General features: G+C 43.4%; 1 pseudogene; it reads left to right on the forward strand.

Moving 5' to 3' along the window:
* Positions 1–1284: 1284 nt before the first annotated feature.
* On the forward strand, positions 1285–5791 carry LOC111952240 (aldo-keto reductase family 1 member B1-like; annotated as a pseudogene).
* The last annotated feature ends 4742 nt before the right edge of the window (positions 5792–10533 follow it).

The following is a 10533-nucleotide window of genomic DNA, read 5'->3' on the forward strand; positions in this document are numbered from 1 at the left end:
TAAATGCACTAAGCGTACATATTGAAGATGCGCATGCTCRTCCCCAGAATCTTTTCGAGTGATCTATTTTCAAAAGATAAAGCTAAGAACGTTAACAACTTCATAGTTACARTGCCTATAAAACTAATTATACATACCTCTTAACTTATTCCACATTTTGTTGTTACAGCCTGAAATCAAAATGTATAAAAAATATAAAAAATMTCTCACCCATATACACACAATATGCCWTAATGACAAAGTGAAAACATGTTTTTGCACATTTATTKAAAATGAAATGCAGRATTATCTGATTTACTTAAATATTCACACCCCTGAGTCAATACATGTTCGAATCACCTTTGGCAGAGAATACAGCTTTGAGTATGCAGCATTGGTTTCATCAACTGTGCACCCATATCAACTGCGTGTTGGCCATTTGCGGTTATACACGAGTGCTGGTGCGAAGTTTTTTTAAGAGAAAAAAGAAGAAGCCCGCACACTGCTCTTGATAGTGTCACTGCTCTTTAATCAGCTTTACAGTAAGTATCGGCCTCAAGGCCTGAAGCTCTGAGGAAGCCCTTGAGGCCGGTACGTAAGGCTGATTAAAGAGCAGTGATACTGTCAAGAGCAGTTTCTTCTTTTATCTCATTTTATTCAACTGTTACCATGCACCAGCAAAAAAGATAGCTCAGACGTGGTTTTTTTTTAAGGCCCAGCTTTCGGAACTTTGGCTTTCCTGGATATAGCCATACAGCTTTGGCTTAGGGGTAGAAGCTGTTCAGGGTCCTTTTGGTTCCAGACTTGATGCATCGGAACCTCTTGCCATACGGTAGCAGAGAACAGTCTATGACTTGGGTGGCTGGAGTCTATGACAATTTTTAGGGCCTTCCTCTGACACTGCCTGGTATAGAGATCCTGGATGGCAGGGAGCTCAACCCCAGTGATGTACTGGGCGGGCCGTACGCACTACCCTCTGTAGCGCCTTGTGGTCGAATTCCAAACAGTGGCCATACCAAGCGGTGATACAGTCAAGATGTCAAGATGCTCTCAATGTTGCAGCTGGAGACCTTTTTGAGGATCTGAGGGCCCATACCAAATCTTCGTTGGAAGAGGCGTTGTTGTGCCTTCTTCACGATAGTGTTGGTGTGTGTGGACCATGTTAATTCCATAGTGATGTGGACCTGTCTCTTATACACATCTAGATGTGTATAAGAGACAGGTATAGAGGTCCTGGATGGCAGGGAGCTCAACCCCAGTGATGTACTGGGCGGGCCGTACCACCCTCTGGTATAGAGATCCTGGATGGCAGGGAGCTCAACCCCAGTGATGTACTGGGCGGGCCGTAAGCACTACCCTCTGTAGCGCCTTATGGTCGAATTCCAAACAGTGGCCATACCAAGCGGTAATACAGTCAAGATGTCAAGATGCTCTCAATGTTGCAGCTGGAGACCTTTTTGAGGATCTGAGGGCCCATACCAAATCTTYGTTGGAAGAGGCGTTGTTGTGCCTTCTTCACGATAGTGTTGGTGTGTGTGGACCATGTTAATTCCATAGTGATGTGGACACCGAGGAACTTGAAGATCTCGACCCACTCCACTATAGCCCGTTGATGTGGATTRGGGGCGTGCYCGCATCTCCGTTTCCTGTAGTCCACAATCAGCTCTTTTGTCTTGCTAACGTTAAGGGGGAGGTTATTGTCCTGGCACCAGACTGCCAGGTCATTGACTTCCTCCCTATAGGCTGTCTCATCGTCGTCAGTGATCAGGCCTACCACTGTTGTTTCGTCAGCAAACCTTATAATGGTGTTGGAGTTGTGTGTGGCCAAGTAGTCGTTAGGGATAAGGGAGTACAAGAGGGGACTAAAAACACACCCCTGAGGGGCCCCCGTGTTGAGGGTCAACGTAGCGGAAGTTATTTAAGGATATCGGACATGACAATTGACATTAATGCATGCTAATAGCTACTGTAATTGATCAGTCCAAAATTGCTTTTTAATTCTGTCATGCAAATAAATATAGTGTAAGTATTCAGACCCTTTATGCAGTACTTTGTTGAAGGACCTTTGGCAGCGATAACAGCGTAGAGTTTTCTTGGGTATGAAGCTCCAAGCTTGGCACACCTGTATTTGGGGAGTTTTTCCCATTCTAGTCTGMAGATCCTCTCAATCTATGCATTGCTGTATAGGTATTTTCAGATCTCTCCAGAGATTTTAAATTGGGTTCAAGTCAAGGCTCTTGCTAGGCCACTCAAGGACATTCAGAGACTTGTCCCAAAGCCACTCCTGCTTTGTCTTGGCTGTGTGCTTATGGTCGCTGTCCTTTTGGAATGTGAACTTTCACCCCAGTCTGAGGTCCTGAGCGCAGGTTTTCATCAAGAACCTCTCTGTACTTTGCTCCGTTCATCTTTGCCTCGATCCTGACTAGTGTCCCAGTCCCTGCCACTGAAAAACATCCCCACAGCATGATGCTGCCACCACCATGCTTCACCGTGAGGATGGTGCCAGGTTTCCTCCAGACGTGACGTTTGGCATTCAGGCCAAAGAGTTCAATCTTGGTTTCATCAGACCAGAGAATCTTGTTTCTCATGGTCTGAAAGTCTTACGGTGCCTTTTGGCAAACTCCAAGCGGGCTGTCATGTGCCTTTTACTGAGGAGTRGCTTCCGTCTGTCCACTTTACCATAAAGGCCTGATTGGTGGAGTGCTGCAGAGATGGTTGTCCTTCTGGAAGTTTATCCCATCTCCACAGGGGAACTCTGGAGCTCTGTCAGACTGACCATGGGGTTCTTGGTCACCTCCATGACGAAGGCCCTTCTCCCCTGATTGCTCAGTTTGGCCGGACGGCCAGCACAAGGAAGTCTTGGGGTTCCAAACTTCTTCCATTTAAGAATGATGGAGGCCACCGTGTTTTTGGGGACCTTCAATGCTGCAGAAGTGTTTTGGTAACCTCCCTCAGATCTGTGCCTCGACACAATCCTGTCTCTACGGATTTCTACGGACAATTCCTTCGACCTCATGGCTTGGTTTTTGCTCTGACATGCACTGTCAACTGTGGGACCTTATATAGACAGGTGTGTGCCTTTCCAAATCATGTCCAATCAATTGAATTTACCACAGGTGGACTCCAATCAAGTTGTAGAAACATCTCAATGAKGATAATTGGAAACAGGATGCACCTGAGCTCAATTTGAGTCTCATAGCAAAGGGTCTGAATACTTATGTAAATATGTTTTTTATGTTTTTTATTTTTAATACATTTGCAAAAATATATACAGACCTGTTTTTGCTTTGTCATTATGGGGTATTGCGTGTAGATTGCTGAGGATGTTTTTTATGTAATCCATTTTTTGAATTAGGCTGTAACGTAACCAAATGTGGAAAAGGGGAAGGGGTCTGAATACTTTCCGAAGGCACTGCATACMGTGTAATTAAATATCATGAAAGAAATGGTGCTTGAATACATACATTTTTCAGTGTAAATCCCCTTGGACTTGTATGCGTACATATTTACTGATAGGGGTCAAATTTTACTGGTCCTTCCCTGTCTGTCTCCCCCAGGCAATGTAGCAGAGGCAGTAAAGGCTGCCATCGCTGCTGGCTACAGACACATTGACAGGGCTTTCTTCTACCAGAATGAGGCTGAGGTGRGAGAGGGCATCCAGGCCATGATCCAGGAGGGAACAGTGAAGAGAGATGACCTGTTCATAGTCAGCAAGGTGCTGTCTCACATATCACACTTTTCAGAATTCATAACATWSRGWRAMWTYMRRAAAARKKGSMMYTTTTKSYTTTYCSKYCTTCTGTAACCTCTTTCAACATCTATCCAACATATTAACCAAACACATGATACATTTCTAAAATCCTCAAGATGTGCCCTAATCACACAAAAAGGGCAAATGTTCATATCATATTAACAGGAGGCATCACACACCCATTTGTGCACACTGAGCCAAAACCATATTTTCAGTTCGCGTTTGGTAAAATGGGACAGCAGGTTAGATAAACTAGGACAGCATTGTTATAGGCCTAATTATACCTCAATGAGAATTCAATTCACACTTTGTTGTTATGTTATCGTCTTGAGGATTTCAGAATTGTATCATGTGTTGGGCTTATATGTTGAATAGATGTCGAAAGAGGTTACAGAAGACGGAAATGCAAAAAGTGGGACATCATATTAACTGGGACAGTTTAATGCTGATACGTTTCTACTTCTTGCTCTGATAAGTGAACATCTAAACTACTGTTACTAAGCCCTTGCAGAGAAACCACATGATCAAAATCACATCACTTCATTGGTGTGCCATCATAGAGCTTGGCAAATCAAGCTTCAAAGAGGAAGCTCACCGAGTGAAGCACACGGTATCTGTGACACAGCTTTTTTTTACTGTTTTGATATTAAGGTTATAAAACTCATAAATAATAACTGTGCCAAACTGTGGTGTAAATGTGAATACTATGTACTGGTGCATCAAAATAAATACAAATGTTTCCATGTATGAAGTTTACATTTTGTAAATCAGTCATTTTTTGTTGTTGTCTTGCTTTACCAACCATAGCTAGCTGAAGTAGGACAGCATGGAGTAGCTAAAGTGGGACAGTCTTATAGGCTTTTCCAATGGAGGAAAGAGATCCAGTTTACATTAAGGACCCCCTGTACCTAGGTTAGGCAGGGCTCTGGTTCTTGTAGTACTGTTATCCTTTTGTGGTACTATGTTTTCCAGAGTACAATGGCACCAAACATAACTATAGTAGGCATACTGTGTGTGTATGCATCTGGGAATTGATAGAAGTGTTTGTCATATGGTGAATACTGTTATTCCATTGAACCTTTCAGGTGATGTGTAGTCTATGAGTGTGTCTCAGATTACGTTCCAAATGGCACCCTATTCCATATAGCCTAGGGTGCATTACTGCCTGAGCTGGCCATAAGTAGTGCCTTATAGGGTGCCTGTCCATGCAGATTGCCATTCCTGTTTTTCTCTTTCTACCAGCTGTGATGTACCTTCCATGAGAAGTCCCCGGTGAAAGCAGCTTGTCAGAAGACCGTGAGTGCCTCAGACTGGACCATCTGGATCTCTACCTCATCCACGGCCCCATGGGAATGAAGGTGAACTCTCTCCCTATAGTCCTCTTGACATGCATACTGTTTCAACATGTCTTTGAAAAATCCTTGTATCTTGTAATACTCTTGTAATAAAACACTTGAACTGAAGATAGAAATGATGGTTTTAGGTTGTTTTGATGACATAGTTCCATTTAAAGCTTATAGTGCCTGCACTGCCTGACTTGCCTATAAAAAAGTCTTTGCTCCCATTTATTAAATTACTCACACATTTTGTCAGGCATAATTTAGAAAAACAATTCCACCCTTTGATGATTCAATGGTGGGGGTGATATGCGCTGATCATCATCACTCAGTTATTTATTGTTATGTTGTAGATTAGGGATGAGCCGTTTCCTGTGGACAGCGAGGGGTTCACCTGTAGCCAGGGAAACCAGCTTCCTGGACACCTGGGAGGTGAGAATGACAGGAAGTCAAATGAAGATAATTTCAGGGTCATTTCTTACATCATCATTACATTTAGATTATCCCCCTTTGAACATATTCATTTGGGTGTTCTGCTCACCATATATCTCAGGGTGTGGAAGAACTTGTGGATGCAGGGATGGTCAAAGCCATAGGAATCTCTCATTTCAACCGGGATCAAACCGAAGCTATTCTGAACAAGCCAGGCCTCAAGTACAAGCCTACCAGCAACCACGTGTTCTTTGCCCTCTCTCCCAGCCAAAAATACCCCTCTGCATTTTGAGATCTTTTAGAGCATAATGTAATTGTGTTGAAATGATCTGATGTCCTAGGTTATGGGCAACATTTTCCTCTCGCAAACACACCTGTGTTGTGAGCAAATGCCTGGTAACTTATGGATGGGTGAAATTATAACATGCAGTGTGATTTATTCTATTTTATTCGGAGTGGCTGTGGATCTGACTTTTCCCTGACCTTTTATTTTGAGCATTTTTCTCTCATGTGGCCAAAACTCAACAGTGCGCGCCACTAGGCAAAATACACAGGTAGGCTATGCTTCAGTTTGTTAACACCGTCTGCTCTAAAATTCGCTCACTGTACATCATTCAAAACGACACTGTAGGTTACTTCCTAACAACACTGTATAACTCAAGAAGATCTATTGTGCATATCCCCATGAAACGGATCATTTTGAGATCAACTTGTTGGTATGCAGAGGCTGCATGAATGTTTCACCGATAAAACTTGGAAGAATTATCATTCACGATTGACAGTGAGAAATGTGAAGGGAAGGAGAACACAAAAATGTGTGCTTAAAGTAGAGGTAAAGAAACACATGCTCAGAAGCATTTAGCACTCTGGGGGAAAAAAGGACCGGGAAAAGTCAGATGCACAGCTGCAGCCTATTTTATTTGACTAATGTGGTTGAGTGTTTCTTATGACGTCACCGGATGTCCCTGTCTGCTCCAGCTTGAGTACAGACACATGGAAGGAAATGTCCTATTGACACACACACGCACACAGTTATTTGTCACAAATAATTATATTCTTCTAGTAACCTGCTATTATCCCAATAAGTTACTATGGTAACTGTCTGATCTGATGTTCTTGTATTAGGGCCAAACCAGATGAACCCTGTACATTTGAAGACCCAAATATCAAGCCCAGAGGACCATATCTCAGGTAAAGTGGGAGCCACAGTAACAGTCATGGCTTTTAGGTAAATAGAGAGATTTGGTATAGGGTCTATGGATCTTGCTCTGTGTTGTCCCTTAAAGGGGCAGTGCGGTCAAAAACATGATTTTCCTGTGCTTTATATATTTCCACACTATGAGGTTGGAATAGGACAGTGAAATCATGAAACGTATGATAATGCACATTTAGTGTAAAAACWATTTCAGCTAGTTTGGCTGGGTGGGGTTTTTGGGCCGCCTGGTGATAAGTTAATTAGGCCAATAACAAAGAGAGTTTGCCCTCCTCTCTGCTGATAACAGGTAGTTTTCAGGTTACACATTCCTCACAGTAGGCTCATCCAATTAGGCCCCTCTCTCAGACCACTAAGAAATGATTTGATATTGAGATTTAAAAAAAAAAAAAAACATTTCTTGCTGTGATTGTTAGCAAAAGAGCAATTTCTCAAGCAATAATTTTGCTAGGACTGCTGAGTGGGGAGGGAAAAACAGAAAATGAGCTGTTGTCGACAGAGGTATGGAACTCTCTTTCTATTAACTCATTTACCATCTGGTGACGTCACCAGGCGGACCAAAACTCCGTCCCACCTAAACAGGCTGAAATTTCAGGTGGTCTTTTCAAACAGCTCTTACACTAAAAGGTCATTATCAAAATGTTCACAATTTCACACTATTATTCCAACCTCATAATGTGTAAATATATATACAACATAGGAAAATCACGTTTTTGACTGCACTGGCCCTTTAATCTCCTTATGTGTCTATTATAATAGGTGCTGTTTAGTTTTCTGGTGCCAAAGAAAAGTGTGTGTAATTCCAAACTCAACCATGCCTTAACACATAAAGGACAACTTTATTGCCCTTGCCACCGTGCCAGAATGATTAATTCATTGTTTTTCCTGCGTGTACTGTAAGCCTGGTTGTCAGGCTGATTGTGTTATGTAATGTATAGTTATTTACTTTAGGCCGTTGCTTTTTACTTCAATGCATCTTTTAAATGTATCTGTGATTCTTAATGTCATTGCTTGTTTTTGCGGGTCTAATTTCWATTGATAGATATGCAGCTTTGTGTTATTTTATGGCTATAGGGACAATGACCAATGTAGCCTATTGGTTGTGCTCCTAGATGAGCCCTGCACAGTGCTCCGATTGTTCTGGCTGTCCACTTTGGTGGTGCTGAAATTGGCATCGCCGCTGAGTGGCGGTAGCCTTCTGTCCATGGTACTGAATCTATGGTCACGGCGTGGGCTGTTTTAATGAGCACATCTTGGGCTGCCAGTCTTCGTGGGGCTTCTCTTTCAACATCGCATGCTTTCTTGTGGGCAAACGTACAGTTGTTGTGTATATGGCTGCATTTCAGATAGGCCTACATTTTAGTACATTTTGAATGTCGCATTAGTAGGAACAATACTGTGTGTAGCCTGCTAAAAGATGTAGGCAAACGTTCACTCATCATGAAAACGTCACAGCCTACTTTTTCGCCCCCTCCCTGCTCTCTTGCTATTGCGTGTGTGTGTGTGTGTGTGTGGTGTGTGTGTGTGTGTGTTGTGGTGTGTGTTGTGTGTGTGTGTGTGTGTGTGTGTGTGTGTGTGTGTGTGTGTGTGGTTGGTGTGTGTGGTGTGTGTGTGTGGTGTTGTGTGTGTGTGTGTGTGTGTGTTGTGTGTGGTGTGTGTTTTATTAGGATGAAATATCAGGAATTGTGAAAAACACACACACACACACACACACACACACACACACACACACACACACACACACACACACACACACACACACACACACACACACACACAACACACACACACACACACACACACACACACACATCCTCACAACTATGCTGCTGCTAAAATGATTATTGATGTGATTTGTTACTACGACTACACTGCTGTTAATTGATTATTGACTGCCATTACCATTAGTATCTACAGTGCCTTCAGAAAGTATTCGTACCCCTTGACTTATTCCACATTTTGATTGATTAAATAGATTTCTAACCCATCTACACACAATACCCCATAATGACAAAGTGAAAATATGTTTTTAGAAATGTTTGCACATTTATTGAAAATGAAATACAGAAGTATCTCATTTACATAAGTATTCACACCCCTGAATCAATACCTTTGGCGGAGATTACAGCTTTGAGTCACCTTGGGTATGTTTTCAGCAGTTTTGTACATCTGGATTTGAGGATTTCTTCATGGCAGGTTTTCTCATGCACGGTTAAGCTGGATGGGGAGCGGCGGTGAACAGTAATCTTCAAGTCTTTCCACAGATTTTCAATGGGATTCAAGTCTGGGCTTTGGCTGAGCCACTCAAGGACTTTCACATTCTTATTCTGAAGCCATTCCAGCATTGCTTTGGTTGTATGCTTGTGGTCATTGTACTGTTGGAACGTACATTTTCACCCCAGTCTAAGGTCGTTTGCACTCTGAAGCAGGTTCTCATCAAGGATTTGCCTGTATATGGCTCCATTCATTGTTCTTTCTATCCTTACCAGTCTCCCAGTCCCTGCTAAAAAGCATCCCCATAGCATGATGCTGCCACCACCATGCTCCACGGTAGGAATGGTGTTAGACGGGTGATGAGCTGTTCCTGGTGTTCTTCAGACATAGCACTTTGCATTCAGGCTAAAGAGTTCCATTTTTTGTCTTATCAGACCACAGAATCTTTTGCCTTGTGATCTGTCTTTATTTTTTCACCTGTTTTTTCCCCCCAATTTTGTGGTATCCAATTGGTAGTTACAGTCTTGTCTCATCGCTGCAACTCCCGTACGGACTCGGGAGAGACGAAGGTCGAGAGCCGTGTGTCCTCCGAAATACAACCCAACCAAGCCGCACTGCTTCTTGACACAATGCCCACTTAACCCGGAAGCCAGCCACACCAACGTGTCGGAGGAAACACCGTGCACCTGGCGACAGTGTCAGCGTGCACTGCACCCGGCCCGCCACAGGAGTCGCTAGCGCGCGATGTGACAAGGACATCCATGCCGGCCAAACCCTCCCCTAAACCGGACGACACTGGGTCAATTGTGTGCAGCCCCATGGGTCTCCCGGTCGCGGCCGGCTAAAACAGAGCCTGGACTCGAACCCAGAATCTCTAGTGGCACAGCTAGCACTGCGATGCAGGGCCTTAGACCACTGCGCCACTCGGGAGGTTATCTCAGAGTCTTCCACGTGCCTTTTTGCAAACACTAGGCTTGCTGTCATGTCTCCCATAAACCCCAGATTGGTGATGTGCTGTCCTTCTGGCAGGCTCACCCATCTCAGCCAAGAACCTCAGAGTGGTCATTGGGTTCTTGGTCACCTCCCTGACAAAGGTCCTTCTAGCCCGGTTTCTCAGTTTGGTCGGACGGCCAGCTCTAGGCATTGTCAGGGCAATTCCAAATGTTTTCAATTTTCCAATGATAGAGATCACTGTGCTCTTTGAAACTTTCAACAAAAATTGTTTCCCTTCCCCAGATATATCTAAGAAATACTGCCCTACAAAGGCAAAACGCAGTAACTGAAATCAGGCTTTGTGGTATCTGTCATATGACTGGTTTCACATTAGTCTCCAGTGATTATAAGGTCAAATAGGTTTTTAAATTTAACCTTGATTTAACTTGGCAAGTCAGTTAAGGACAAATGCTTATTTACAATGACGGCCTACCGGGAAACAGTGGGTTTACTGCCTTGTTCAGGGGCAGAACAACAGATTTGTACCTTGTCAGCTGCTCTGGGATTCAATCCAGCAACCTTTTGGTTACTGGCCCAACGCTCTTACCACTAGGCTACCTGACGCCCCAAAATATGTGTTATTCATATTTACAATTCCCTTATCCAAGCAAATT

This window comes from Salvelinus sp. IW2-2015, linkage group LG26 (assembly GCF_002910315.2).
Source record: "Salvelinus sp. IW2-2015 linkage group LG26, ASM291031v2, whole genome shotgun sequence".
NCBI lineage: Eukaryota > Metazoa > Chordata > Actinopteri > Salmoniformes > Salmonidae > Salvelinus > Salvelinus sp. IW2-2015.